Source organism: Ambystoma mexicanum, chromosome 2p, assembly GCF_040938575.1.
Source record: "Ambystoma mexicanum isolate Mex_15411 chromosome 2p, UKY_AmexF1_1, whole genome shotgun sequence".
NCBI lineage: Eukaryota > Metazoa > Chordata > Amphibia > Caudata > Ambystomatidae > Ambystoma > Ambystoma mexicanum.
Window position 1 is genome coordinate 421,171,464 of NC_090923.1, and position 15,755 is coordinate 421,187,218.

The 15,755-nt window shown below is 46.7% G+C and overlaps 1 protein-coding gene across 1 annotated transcript in view; it reads left to right on the forward strand.

Annotated features, from left to right (window-relative positions):
- Positions 1 to 15,755, forward strand: part of SLC25A26 (solute carrier family 25 member 26) — a 1,812,191-nt gene that overhangs the window by 122,094 nt on the left and 1,674,342 nt on the right. The window lies entirely within an intron of this gene.

Sequence of the window (15,755 nt, forward strand, 5' to 3'; positions counted from 1 at the left end):
AGCAAGACAATGCGGCACAACAGAGGTTCGAATCCCGAACCCGCGCTTAGAAACCACTCGTGTTATACATGAACAATAAAATAAATAAATAGGCTGTGCGGTCTAGTAATTTTGCTATGAAGTGGTTGTTGGAGTAGGGGCGATAGTTGGCAGGGATGAGGGGGTCAATATTAGGGCTCTTTTAGTAGTGGTTTGAAGTGAGAGGTTTTGTATTCAGGTGGGAATATAACCTGCTGTTAGAGAGTGGTTGATTATTGATCTGATGTGGGTGCCTGCAAAAGTAGAGGAGAGGATGTTTTTGAGGAGGGCCAGAAGATCCGAGTCTCCTGGGGAACCTGAGGGGCGGCTAATGGAGAGAATCTGTGAGAACTCGCAGAGGTTAATTGCAGCGAAGGAGCTGTATTTGGTGGGAGTTGGGGGCAGGGGAAGCGGCCCCGTCATATGGAAGAACCGGATTGCTAGTTTAACATTATATGTATTTATTGAGCATTTGTGAGGTGCTTCATACAGCAGAATTGTGTTTCAAAGCGCCACAAGGCTAAATGGGAAGGGAACAGGGGAAATAATAACAATGTCAGAAACTATCCATATACATTCATGGTCCTAGTAGGCCTTGTGGCATTTGGCAGTGCAAGTGCATTGAGGTAGAAGTGCAGGGGATGGGGATGGAAGGAGAAGCGGGGGAATGGGCAAGTGCTGGAAGGGGCCCCGGGAGGGAAGTTCTAAAGGGGAACCAAGGAGGAGAACCTCAGGCTAAGTGCTAGGGCAGGCAACTCTAAAGGATGGGATGTGGAGCCACCAAGCAGGGGCCGGAAGGGCAGTGCAGTGGGGGTGAGGGGTCAAGAGGGAGGTGGTGCTGTTGTAAACTGGGAGGAAGGGCCTCGAATCCTGTGGGATTCATGAGAATCAGGCCACCCGTCACCGCTGTGGGGTGATTAGCTGGGAAGGGACACGGGTAGAGTAGAGCAGAGCTTTGAACAGTTTCTGAAACTTAAGGTGGTCTGGCTCAAGTCGAGAGGAGGCACCAGCTGAGGAGAGAGACCTACCCTCCCCCCACTCTGCTTGGAGAAGCGTTTCATAGAGTTGGAGTTAGTGGAGCCTAGAGCTCTAGCAGGGGAGAATTTAGGGAGGGAACGTTGGAGATGGTGTGGTCCCAGACCCCAGAAGGCCTTGTGAATGATGCAGAGGGTCTTGAATTTGATCCTTGCAGCCACCAGGAGCCAGCGGAGGGATTTTAGGGCTGGAGAGATGCAGTCCCTGGGCTTGAGGCCAAGGATAAGTCTTGCAGTCCTATTCTGGATTAGCTGGAGGGGGCGAAGGGAGGAGAGAGAGGGAGATTGAGACTGTTGCAGTAGTCTAGCCTGGAGAGGAACATAGCTCTGGCGATATTGAGCTTATGGGAATGTGAGAAAAGGAAGAATGCTTCTGAGGTGGAGGATCTGGAAGTGGGACTTCTTAGTACAGTCCATGATGTGAGGGGTAAAGGAGAGAGCGGAATCGAAGATGACCCCAAAGAGGGTAGGAGAAAAAGAGGGTGCAGGTGTCCCGATGAGGAGGATCTCCATCTTACTGGCATTGAGACGGAGATCATTCTCTGCCCACCATGCCTGGATGGCGGACAGTTGGGGATGAGAGAGGAGGCAATACTAAGTTACAGCTCTCGTATATCCCTCAACCTTCTGTGGGCTCTCCACCCTTGCCCAGACTTTCCTATTCCACCAATCAGTCATAAGGCAAGACTAGTGGTGGGTAACCTGGTTCTATCCTGCACTTCAAATGAGGTCCCAAAGGGTATAGCCTCATCTGTCTTACTACCTCCTGGATCTTTCTAAGGAATCCCTACTTGGATGATGCAAAATCGTATAATGTTCAAGATGGGCCTCCTCTTTTTCACTCTCTTGCGACCTACTCACCCTCTTTCCTGTTTCTACTTTGCCCCCTCTCTCTTTCTCATACTCTGCCTTCTCACCCTTGATCTCTTGTTTTCGCCTCTCTACCTCCTACTACGTCTGCTCTGTTCTTTCTCACTCTCCGCCCTTCTCTCTCCTTCCCACCTGCTGCTCCCTCCTATTCATTCTCTTATCTCCTCACTTCCACTTTTTATTCCAATCGGATATGTTTTCTACCTCTGTCTCCCACACTCTTTCTCTACTACAGCTCGGCTTAACACCCATTTCACCCTCACGCTTGATGCCACTCTCACACCCAATACCTCACCTGTACTCTTTTTCCAATATCTCCAGCAATTATTCAGCACTCTCCTCCAGCTTCTGCTCTTTGCCTGTCCTCTCGGTCCTCCAACTCTCCTCCTGACATCCCGAATACCCATTGTCCCTGCTTGCGAGTACATGCCTTTTATATCCATGCCCGTCATCTTCACTGCCTCTCTACCCTTCCTATTGGTCCGTACTAACATCTGACCACCCTGGCCAATCTATATCTCATTTTCACTGGGGGGTGGATTACACTGCCACACAGCCTTGAAGCATCCCCTTAGACCTGCCTCCAGGTGTTTGTGGGGCTTCTGTGGTCTGGTCTCGATTTGCAGACTCCCTTTGGTGATGTCAGAAAGATAAGAATTTAAGGAGATCTCTGGCTTTAAGATAAATCGTAAGGAACTCAATATACATGTAGTCCAAGAATGTTGTTTGGTGGAGGATATTTGTTCTTTGTGCTGGTCCACTGAATCCCTAGATTATTTGAAATTCAAATCATTGGTATATTATTTGTAGAATTTGCAAAGCATTTGAACATATGAAAGATGGAAGAATCAGAAAGTCTCATAGTTGGTTTGACCCCTTTTTCCAAGTTCTGGGAAACATGGGCTCCTCACTAGGGACGAATGTGAAAGCGTTTTAGGCATAGGAAAGTCGTGGCGCTAATAAACTTTCCCAACTATTTGAGGATTGCAAAATAGCGTGTTGGACTAAGTGAAAATGAAAGAATGTGCTATGCTCAAATTTGTCATTTATCACTAATCTTACCATGATATCAGCTGGATTCCATCAAGCTACATTGCTAGAGTTCCAGTTTGAAAATTGTTTGACGAAGCAGAATCGTATCCAGATTACATAAACTGTTAGACTGGGCTGAGCCAGGCTAGAACCTCCCATACAAGGTATGAGGGATTGGGGTTGGTTCTAGAAAAATATTCCTTGAGAGTACATTGACTGACTAGCACACAGACCTAAATGTATTCCAAGCAAGTAAGGCTGGTACAATATTTGATTCAGATGCCCAAGTATCCACAAAATAGTTCCATTTTATTCTTGTAGTGGCTGTGAGAGCACAGCTTTATTAGAAAAAGATACTGTCAACACTTAAACTGATCTTCAGTTACCACTGGATTCTGTGGTGGTAATATTGAGGGACACAGTGGAAGAGATCTACCAGAAGACTGGTTATTTGGCAGAGCATGTCACACAGTCACCAAATTAGTACTCCAGGGGTCAACATTGCGTTTTCATGAACAGGAACTAAAACTAGCTCCTGGGTATATGACAGAACCTACTAAGCAGAGCTACCAGTAGTCAACCAGGAACTCTTACATAGCATGCTCTGCAAATCTAACTTTTATCTGAGATGCAAACTTTAACTTTTTGTCCATAACATACAATCTATGATACTTTAAATGCCTCTAATGCTTCTTTATACACATTCCCAAACAAGGAAGTTTAATGTTGCAATGTTATGTTTGTATGGCACCAGTTGACCTCTGCAGCCTAAAGTAGCTCCTGGTAACTGTTGGTGTCAATCTTACCAGGCTCTCCAGGGCTAGAAGCAGGAGCTAAATAGCTCCCAGAAATTTCGAACCCTGCACATCGATGGAAAGACCCTTGGGGCCCAGTTATAAACCTGTGGTAGGGGAGGGTTTTGGAAATACTTGTTTCTCAAATAATAAAAGCACTTCATCCAAATCACTTTTCCAAATGCAATCCAACTTGATCCCCACTTGTTAAATTGTAGGAAATGCATGACGATGTGCACACCGTCGCTTTTTAAATACTGCGTAGTTTACAGACAAGGCTGGTTAAATATAATGTGTGTGGATCGAAGGGGTTGGGTACGGGAGAATCGAGAAGTGATGTCTTGTCCATAAGAGGAGGCCTCCCTCTCCTGTCCATTTCATACTGGGTAACCCCAAAACTCTGTCTCTACTCTCCCAATCACATGACTACTCTTTCTGGTAGGCTCCCGCCCGAAAGACTTACATAATCTTCACCTTCCATCAAACATGTAGCTGCAACTTTCCCTTACCACCTGCTGAAGCTATCACCCTCTATTGTCTGTTCCACCTGATGCCTTGCACTGACCTTCCCCCTCAGCAACTCAAACGTCTCAATTAAATGATGCAGTTTGTTCTCAAGAAGAAATTGGAGACGCAGCACACTAGTGATAACTGGCATATTACAATAAAGTCATTTCTTATTAACTGCAAAGGAAATAATGTTGTAGGACCTATTCTAAATTCATGTCTGAAAGAAATGCACTAATACTATAAACAAGATCACGTCTCTGGTAGGGTGAAAGTAAAATCCCATATATTTGCATCCTAGTCCCCTCCCCGCTTGCTCTTTGTGTACAACGCATACCCAAGCTTTTCCTCACCCTGTTATTTAATGGGATTAATCTAAACTGAGTCAATGCATACAGACTCGTATTTATTCCCTCAATACAATCTAAAGTCCAATACGTATCAGGGTGTTAACGTCTTCCTTTACATCACTATCGTAGTTATACACATTATTATCATCATGGTTCTCTAGATAAAACAATGTAGCTTGTATTGTTACCAGAGGTCTGGTGGTATGCATATGGACATGTTTAGAAAAAGCAAATAATCAGTCCTGCTTAAAAAAACATTATAAATATCACTGCTGAGATGACAGATTTATCTTTTATATATTTCTTCACTAAACACGTGACTTCAGAATGAATGCACAAGGTACCTTACTTGTAAGTGACGAGAAATGCTTGCTTATCCTCATCAAACACTTTCTAAAATATGCAACACTTTCTTTACATTCTTCATCATTTCAACCTCTGGAAGATTTGCCAACCTATGGTGCAACAACATTGACCAATTCACTGACATATCTTACTCCAAGCCTACCGACCTAGACTTCACCAGTGTCAAGAAGATGTTCTGTTTCGTAGTGCTGGTCCTACGCAAGAAATGTATGTTTATGGAAGGGGCCCTTCCTAACATAGAGACAGCGTTCATTGGCCTCTAATAGTGTAAATCCTTGTACAGATTTTGTTTCCTATCAACATCACCTGTCCTGGTATATAAGAATATAGCGGGGGCTTGGACTGACACTGCAAGGTGACGGGTAGCAGATATGATTGACTTGGGCATCAAGTATATTTCTTTAATAGGCAAGTGGGTTTTGTGAACCTTTTGCTCTCATTAGATCTCATCAGGAGGCAACTTGAACACATGAACACCAAACGCTGAGAAGCATATGGTGACGCACAAAATATATATTTATTTGCATAGGTTTGTGCAGAAAAAAATCCCTCACCCATGCCCTTCATCAGTTTAATGAGAATATTCTTTAACAAATTACCAACACCGTAGAAAGCTTACACTGGCACAACACATTTATCTTTTTTTAACAGTGAAATTTGGACTTGAATAGAATTTAATGAACACAGATGTGGTAAGTATACACTTGAACATTATGCATGAATACGGACAAGACTCAATCGGATTGTTTAAAGGAATGTTGTGTAACTTAAGTGAATCATGAATATTTCTCCTATTGTAAAGCACAGGGTTCAGTAATTGTTTCTTCAAAATGAAGAAAATGTATCTCAAACAGATAAAGGGTATGTATACCGCAGTTTGGTTTGCACTGGTGTGTTATATGTATAAGCAAAGTTGAGGTGAAGTAATCTGATGCAACAAAACCCTTAAAATTCAGAGAAAAAACCTTTAGTTGATGTGATGTCAAGGTGCCAATTTAATGTAACATGTTGGAAGATATATATACACACTATGAGGCCCCCATTGTGCAGCCATAAGCAAAATGATGACATCACAAATGACAAGGGAAACTGAGGTCTTTCGACATGCATGTCTTTTAGAAGTTAAAATGGTGCAGAAGGTCTCCCTACCAACTCACCAAATTGCTCACAAATGAACAGTACTAAATGTGAGGGGTCAGAAATGTGAGGCTGACAACTTGGTGAAGGGTTTTCACAAGAAGCCATTTTATTAACTGAAAAGGGTTTGATAAATGCCTCACTATCCCTAATGTGAGAAACCCATTGGCATTCTCACTCCTATTCACCAGGGATCCTCTGTTCAGTTATCAAGGTAATGGCCATTGCTTTTGGATCCTGACCCTGGGGGTGGACAAGCCAGGGAGGATCAGCTGGACGGAGGGCCTCTGGGGACGGGGGAGGAGGTGCCAATGGGTGAGACATTGTTTCTCCCGGTTTTCAACAATGACCCATCCTACTCCCCCACCCCTCTCTGCCTTTGTAGGCTACTGTGATCCTGTTTTTCCCCTTGACAAAATACCAAAGACTAAGACGAGGAACAGCCCTGCCAGAGTAATGCAGATTACTTATGGGAAAAGCCCTTATAGTACTGGGATGAGGAAGATGCAACCCACAGGCTTTGAAGGTCTGGCATGTCCCAATGATTGGCCTGCTGAGTCTGGCAAGTCAAGCCAGTAAAGCCCAGAGCTTGCTCCTCCAGCCTGTGTATAAAAGGTGGAGCTCCTGGCAGAAAGTGTTCAGCAGCAAGGAGAGCAACAGGGAGGGGACATGGCCGAGTCCAGCAGGGGATCCCTTGTTGTATGGAGGTAGCTATGGGACTAGGAAGAGCAGCAAGAACCACAGAGGGGGGCTGCGTACAGCAGGGGGCCCCGGGTTGTTGGTGAGTGTGCAAGAGCAGCGGGAAGTTGTCCAGTCCGAGGATGTCCTAGAGCAAGCAAGGTGTCGAGTGCAGGAGTGTTCAGAGTGGCGACGGAGCCATGCCTGCAGGGAGCCAAACAGAGGGACTGCAGGGATCTGCATCTGCGAGCAGACCCCAAGTTTCCCAGGAAAGGACTACTTGTTACCCTGGCTGGGAGCACCAGCCCAGGGCTGTCAAAGGGGCCAGTGGAGAAGCCCTGTCTTCGTGAGAGGAGTGCTGCTTCCAAGAAGCTGACACCAGTGAGTTTCAGAGACAAAGTGAAACCAGGCGTGCGTCTAAATACAGATGCAATTTGTGACTGTATGACCACATAAGGCAGGCTGAGCAGTGTGAAGCTGAAGGGAAATGGCTGGCCGATAAAGAAGGTGAATGACAGTGAATGCTACGATGCCCGGAGCCATTGCGAAGAAGTCGGCTGCAGAGGGGTGCTAGCGAAGTGGGTGCTAAATACAAAAAGGCTGTAAAAGCAACCACAGAGGTGGAACAGAGTTACCAGAAAGAAGAAGAGGCTAAGGGCAAGAACCGGGTGACTGGTTGCGTGACCTGTGACACAAAACTGCGCCAAGACCAGAAAACCCTAAACCAGCAGAAAATCGCCTCAAGCAAGCCTAGAGTGAAGATAGAGAGCCACTGGTTGCGTGACCTGTGTCAGGTGGGCTGTGTGGTCCAAAACTCCACCAAGACCAGGAGGGTTCCACCAAGGTGGACAGGCGAGGAACCCTGTGAAAAGAACTTTTGTGCTGAATGGAACTTGAAGTTTGGGGAAGGGAACCCAAAGCACTCTTGTAAAGTTTTGTTGGAACGGAGCCTGCAGTTTAGGGAAGGGAGCCTCAAACACTTGGTGAACTTTCATATTGAACTGAATTGCCTGAAACCCAGAGTGAAGCCAGCAGAAGGTACAAGTCCTCTAAAGAGAAAATGTTGTTATGAATAAGACCCCAGAGCTCCCTATTGCTCCAGACGTTAGGTTGACCACCTCTTTATTTGAACTGTCCCGTCACTCTTAGTTTGTTCTTATTTATGAGGGTAAGCATAGGTTTGGACACAGACGGACCGTTTAGTTTGGCCATTCTGACTTTGACAATCCTTTGTTTATTTATGCTGGGAAATCCTGCCATAGTATTAGGGCCTGCTAGGCATTCATCCCAACCCAGTATCTTCAATAAAGGTTTTCAAATTGTCTCCTTTGTGTCTGTGTCGGTCTTGATACCATGGCTGTCTCACACTTGCCTAACAAGAATTTTCCCTGCCTGTAAAGGAAACCACTCTAACAAAAGGAATCTATCCCTCACACCTATACATACATCCAACTCATAAAGGAAATATATGGCATTTCAAATGTAACAGAAATATCAGTTAAGTTCACCATAGGCCTATTAACTGTATATCCTTGTAATCTGGGCCGGCTCCCCTTTCCCAGATTCAAAGCAAGATTTTCACTCAAAGGTTCAAATAGGCAAGTTCCTCTTTGTACCCAAGTTTGTCCCATAAAGATCTTCTTTCGCTTGGACTTTATCTAATAGTTCAGTTAGACGACAAGTAACTCTTCACTTATAGCAAAAAGCTCAACACAACTTCTTTGTCTTGAGAAATAATATACTTTTACAATTCTTCTGTATCAGCAGCAAAGTTTGGTCAGGATGAACCCGCAACAATTCATGCCTCTTGAGAAACAACCTACTTTTACAATTCTTCTGCATCAACAGCAAAGTTCGGTCAGGATGACTCCACAACAATTCATGACACACTTGAGTGACCTTGCCACGACTTCTCCACAACCGTCAGTGACAATGTAGTACTTCAATGATTTCTTCTTGGTCCACTAACCTGCCAGGACTACCACAAAAAAGGTGCCTGCGCTAGTATAATCGCTTGCCAGGACTAAAAAGTGGGTTTTGTATGCATAAGGGTACAGATACAGGCAAATAATCACAATCGTTCCAATTCCCGTCATCTCCACCACGCTAAATCCCCACCCTTGGCGCAAACAGAGTTCTACAGTGCACATTCGGGTGAGTTATGAAATGCCTAACAGGCGCAACTTGTGCGGGCAGTACTGTTCCAAGTAGTCTCCCTGCAAAAGGTCTAATATTTGGGCCCATTTCAACGGAAACCTGGCTTTTTCCCCTTGTATGGTGTAGGTGACCCATTCTAAAGTGACAAGGTTCCACAGTTTATAAAGCCAGTCCGCCAGAACTGGGGGATCTAATAACTTCCACTTACTGGCAAATAACCAACAATGGCGCCATGTCGAGGATATAAAAGGCTTTCTGCTTATGGTTTGGCCGCTCTCTTCATTCTCTGATCTGAATGACCTTGTCAAGCGAGAGGCCCAGCTCTCCTCTGTAATTGTACAATCTAATGTGCTCACCCATCTGATCTTGAATGACAGCTTTTTTGGTGGGGGGGGCCTCTATAAGAAACTTGTATATCTGTGAGATAAAATGTTGGTCCCCTAGGCTTGATATAAAGAATTTCGCAAACGATGTAAGGGGTCTGATCGCCGCAGCTCAATTAGGAGGGGCCATAATCCAGAGGCGGACTTGGTAGTATGGAAAGCGTTGGGATTCTTGTAACCCTAGTTCGTCTTTGCATGTGACAAATGGTTCAATTTCCTCTCCCTTGAACATATCTCTGAATTTTGTACACCCTGCCGCCCTCCAGTGGGGGAATGCCCGAGGGTTCAGGCCGGGGGAGAACTTTGGGTTATCGAATAGTGATGTGAAGGAGGATGGGAATTTTGTGGTGTGGTGTAAGCGCACTGCTTGTTCCCCCAGAGTCCTCCACTACTTTAATAATGTCACTGTAATGGATATTACGTGGTCGGTCTGCTCTCGGCAGCCAGAGATTTTCTTACATGCATGGTCCTACTACTGCCCTCTCCATCTGCCCCCATCTCTTATTCGTGTTATCCCCAAACCAATCTTTAATAATCCTTAATTGGGCCGCGCTATAATATTCCAGAAAATTCAAGAGGCCGACTCCCCCTCTACTTGGGGTAGCATTGGGGTTTTCAGTGCAATACAGGTTTTTTGTTCACCCAAATGTAATTGGAAATCAGTTTATGTAGAGCCCTAAAGAAGGCTGTCGGAATGTGAATTGGGGGGAGCCTGGAATAAGTAGAGAATTTGTGGTAGGATGACCATTTTGATTGCGTTCGTTCTCCCTAACCATGACACTGATAGGGGGTCCATGTCTAAAACTGTGCCCGTATCTGGGCAAGCAGCAGATGAAAGTTAGCTTCATAGAGTGCACTTGATAACCACCCCCAATACACAAATACCGTTGTGGACCCACTTGAGTTGTCGCCTCTTTGGCCGCCATCAGTTCTGCCTGTTTGATCGATAGGTTCAAAATTTCGGACTTTGTGATGTTGATTTTCAGGCCGGCTACCCTGCCAAACCCCTCCAATTCCTGCAGCATGACAGGGAGGGAGAAGGCTGGCTCAGTGAGTAAGCAGCATGTCATTCGCGTATGCTATCAGCTTATGGACCTCCCCCCGAAAGGATATGCCCTTGATTGCTTCTAACCTTTGGAACCGTGAGATGAGTGCCTCTAAATGCAGCGCATAAAGTAGGGGGGAGAGAAAGCAGCCCTGCCTCATACCCCTCGTACCCTTGTGGAGTAGAACCGGGAGCGAAAGATGACCATTCTCTAACAGCTGTGCCGTAGGGTGCGTATAGTTTTTTTTTTTGGGTGAAACTTTTTATTAATTTCCAACACATAACAAACACCAATAAACATTACACTACAACTGGTACTTCGTTTGTGGATCCGCACTCCATCGTCCGTCTGCTTGGCGCATTGATTTGACCCTCTACTTGTCTGTCTACAGTGTTCAGCCATTTATTGTCCCAGACTCCCTCATTAGACCCCATGCAGCCCAGCCGCAGCCCCCACCGAATGCCTTTGCTTGCCTCGCTGCCGGGAGTCGATACTCCTCCGGCCCAATTGGGCCCGTCGTGCCTTGCACTGCTGTGCTTTCGAACAGGTCCCGTATGAGTGAGTTCCATGAGTAACTTGACCCTGGTCTATACTGATGTTTCCGCTATTGTCCATTTCTTCAGGTCTGCCCACCACATTTCTACTGACGGCCCTGTGCTTCAGTTCCATGCCATCGCTATGCGGCGTTTCGCCAGAATACGCATTCGGTCTTTCATTTTTGCTACATGTGTTCTTCGTTTGCCGCCCCTCGGGAACAGCCCCAGGAGGTAATATTCCAGCGACCACGCCTGCATTTGGTTCCCCCCTGTTGCTGCCCTAGATTTTACTGTGTTCCAAAAGTTACACATCACCTTGCAGGACCAGAACATATGCATCAGATCCGCCTTTTCTGTCGCACAGCGTGGGCATCTCCGGGTTTGTTTGTGTCCCATGTGTGACATTCTCTTGGGTGTGAGGTATGCCCTGTGTATGAGGTACAGCTGCATTTGCTTGAATCTCACGTTTCTGGAGACTTTTTTGGCATACAGAAGTGTCCTGCTCCACTCCTAGTCATTGAAGGTTCTGTGGAGTTCCTCCTCCCAGCTAGCTCTTGCCTGCAATACCCTCCCATTATTGCTACTCAGCAGCTGTTCGTAGAGTGTGTATACCGTGTTTCCTCCTTCCGACGCATCGTACAACGTATCCAGTGCTCCCTCGCTGTCTTCTTCCCCCAGCATTGCTTTCCATCTCTTCTTGATCCTTTGTACCATACTGCTGTACAGCAGAAATTGCCCACTGTGTATGCCCTGCTCTTCCATTAAGGCAGCAGTATTCAAACTGTGAGGCGCGCCCCCGCAGGGGTCCGCGACCGCACCCCTGTGGGCCATGAGAGCCTAGCATGAAATGTAAAAAAAAAGAAAACATTTATTTTTATTTTTTTACATTGGATAAAATGGGCAGAGGCGGGTCACATGGTCGGGCTGAAGCATCAAACTGTATCAGCCACCATTGGAAAAAGTGGCCCGCAGTTGTAAATTGATATTATATCATAGATGTCCAGTAAAAAAATGTCATGCCTGCGACCTGGGCCCCACAGCACCAAATGCAAACTGTTTGGCATTTTTTTAAAAGTATGCTCCACAATGCTACCTTTTAATCCATTATTTTTAAAAAATTCACAGGGCGAAAACCCCACGAATCTCCTTGATTGGTGCAGGCTCCCTCGCTGTGCTCGGTTGCTATTGCATTTTTGGGGGAAATAGTTATGCCCCCCCCCCACTTAAAAAAATTCACCAGTCACCACTGGCCCTCAGACTGTGTTAGGAACGGGATGGAGGTAGGCCAGGGACTGTGGTGGGAGCATAATGGGCGGTAACCATGGGATAGTGTTGGGAGCAGGGCTGGGAGATCCCCAGGGTGTGTGATGGGGAGGGGAGAGCCCAGGGACTGGGTAGGAGTGGGATGATGGATCCCAGCGACTGTGATGGGAGCCGGCGGGGGAGCCAAGCAACTGTGATGGGAGCAGGTGTGGGAGCCACGGGAAAATACTGGGTGTAGGGTGCTGTGACGGTGCGCAATACATACTGTCTATTTCGCATTTTTGGGGGGACCCGGCCTGCCAACATTTTGCTCCGGGGGCACAGGCCAAAAAAGTTTGAAGACCACTGCATTTAGGTCTGAAGGTCCACCCATTGTCCATCTTTCCATAGATCCCCAATCTGTGCCACTCCCTTGTCTTCCCATTGCTTGCGGTAAGTAGTCAGGGACGCCGTATGGGTATGAACTAGCCCACAAGGGGCATTTGTCTAGAGTAGGGGTCTCCTAGAGTAGGGGTCCCTTGTTCCTTGTATTTTCAACGCTTTCTTCCACAGGGTCTGGCCCAGTTTAACTATAGTAGGGAGTGGTTCAGCTTCGGCTAGGGCTTCGTCTATCCACAGAAGTTCCCTCAGGTAATAGTGTCGTATTGCCAGCTGAAAGAGCAGTGTGTCTATGGATGTGTCATCCCCCAGCCATTTTGCTACGAATTGGAGTTCTCCCGCCAGGTAGTTCGAAGTCTGAAAGCCTGATCGTCCCCCCACCCTTTAATCTCTCTGAAGTGTGTTCTGCGCTATCCTGTTCCACCCCTCCGCCCCACAGGAACTCTCTCGCCAGTGTGTGAAGTTGTTTAAAGAAGTGCCCGGGAAAGTTGTATGGGATATTGGTAAAGTAATATAGTAAGCGTGGCAGAACTGTCATCTTCAGTAGGGCTGCTCTTCCCATCATCCACAGTGGGAGCGTCTTCCAGAACTTCATTACTTCCTATTTTGACTAGGGCTGCCTGTGTGTTAGCCGTGTGCGCTGTTATAATGCTGTGGGGTATGTCCACTCCCAAATAGCAGAAGGTGTTTGATGTCAATGTGAGTTCTAGATTCGGCAACTGGTCTGGGGCGGCCCTCCTTAACCTGTCAGGGGGAAGAGTGAGGACTTCTCCTTATTAATCCTGATACCCGACAGTCTGGCAAATTCCCCTAGGGCTTCTAGTGGGTCTGGCATGTTTCCCCTCGGGTTCTCGACATAGTGGAGCTTGTCGTCTGCGTATATTGAGATTTGGTGTACCACCTTTTTCTATTCCTGCATTCTTATACTCTGCCCTGGGGAAAACTGCGAATGGTTCCAAGGCCCGTATATATAGCATCGGGGTAGTGGACGTCCCTGCCAATCTTCCACCCCTCCGATATGTGCCTTCCCGTTATCACCCTCGCCCTGGGATTCCTGTAAAGTAGCCGTATCCAACTGAGGTATCCCTTTCCTATCCCAAAGTGGGCCAGGGCCCACAGGAGCCAGTCCCAATTCACTGAATCGAATGCCTTAATGGCGTCTTGTGATGCTACTGCACAGTCTCCCTGGTTTTGGTTTGTGCTCTCAATTACGTGGTGGAGTCTGCGTAGATTCCATGCCATGTTCCTCCCTGCTACGTATCCCGTTTGGTCTGGATGCACCAGCGTGGATATGACATGCTTGAGACGATTTGCTAGGGCTGCGGTCAGGATTTTGGAGTCCTGGTTGATCAGGGAAATCGGTCTATAAGAGCCACACTCGAGAGGCGGCTTCCCCAGTTTCCATATGGCTATTGTAACTGATTCTGATAGGCTCTGAGGTAACCTTCCTTCCTCGTATGCCTCCTGATACACCTCTAGCAACCGTGGGGCCAGGGTGTCTTTTATATTTCTTATAGAATTCCCCAGGTAAAAGCTGCAGATGAGTGTTGCTCATACAGGCCGCTGGAAATGCTGAATTATGATATAAAAATATTGACGACCATATTGGCCAAACGTCTGTTAAAGGTTCTAGGAACCATAGTGTGTTCATACCAGGTCGAAACACGGCAATAAACCTGCGCAGGCTACAACATATTGCACAAATGACAGACTTGCAGGAACAATACGCAGTAATCTCCTTGGACGCAGTAAAAGCGTTTGACTCTATATATTGAGAATGGGTAATCGCTGTCTTGAGACAATTTGGGTTGGGCGAGCACTTTATTAGGTGGATTGAAATACTGTATGAAGCACCGGTTGCCAGGGTGAATACTGGAAGAACAGTGTCAGCAGTGTAGGACATCTCAGGGGGCAACAGACAAGGCTGCCCATTGTCGCCAATGCTCTGTCTTGGGTTTAGAGCCGATAACTATATATATCGGAAAAACGTTTTCTGACGCAGGCATTAGAGTGGATGAGGTGTACCATGTTGTGTCCTTATATGCAGATGATGTATTGCTGTATTTAAGGGACCCACATCTTAATGTACCAGTGATCTCAGAGGTGCTAAAGAATTTCACGCAAGTATCAGTGATTTCCTTTAGCACAAAGAAATTGTGTATATTCCCATTAGCAGAGCTGGCAAAGAAAAAGGAGGACCTCCCAAAGGTTGGGCTCCGGTGGAGACAACACTCGTTCAGATACTTGGGGGTGAATATCTGGCACACACCCGAACAGTTGCACAGGGGCAGGGGCTCAGGAAGTCAATGAAATGTTGGAATAAATTGCCACAGTCAGTGATGGGCAGGGCTTCCATCATTAAAACGATAGCCCTGCCGAGGTTCCTATAGTTCTTCCATAATGTTCGCTATTATATACCGGCCTCTTTCTTCTGCTTACTAGAAAAGCTGCTGAGGGAGCTGCTCTGGGGTCCTGCTAGACATAAGCAAACTCTGAACACACTTATGCTGCCATACAAGGTGGGAGGGGTCCAATTACCAGATCTAGAGAAGTATTTTCTGGCAGCGCAACTCAGCTTTGTGGCCAGATGGCTTGCGGATGACACCACATCGGAAACAAAACTGTTAAAGCAGCTGGTAGCGCCTGCGCGCCTGAAAGAAATGCTGTGGATCCCGATGAGGTGCTTGAGTGAGGCCCTGATTGTACAGTTGTGTAGGAGGGTTTGGAGTAGGGCCATGAAATTGGTGGGACATGAACACTCTTACTCACCTGAGACCCCGATCGCTGCAGATATCTGCGTAGTCAGAGCGGATCTGGCAAGGGTAAGGCAATGGGAAAATATGGTATCTATACAACGCATTCGAGGAGGGCGTCTTCAGGGAATTTGAATCCATGGTCGAGAAAGAGGGACTGCCCAACGGCCAGTTTTTATGGTACCGAATGATTAGGAAGCTGGCAATGAGGAAATGGAAAGAATGGCCACAGGAGCCTGAGTCGGAACCAGTACTGACATTGCTTCACAACTCGGGGGATGGGTGGAAACCAGTGTCTAGACTTTATAGCCAGCTTGCAGATAGACCCAACCCTAAAAGTGACACGCTGAAGCAGCGGTGGGAGACAGATCTGGGAATTAGTATAGAAGAGAAAGAATGGGAGAGGATCCTACTGTACCCCCGGGAAGTGTCAAGAAATGCACGGTTTAGGTT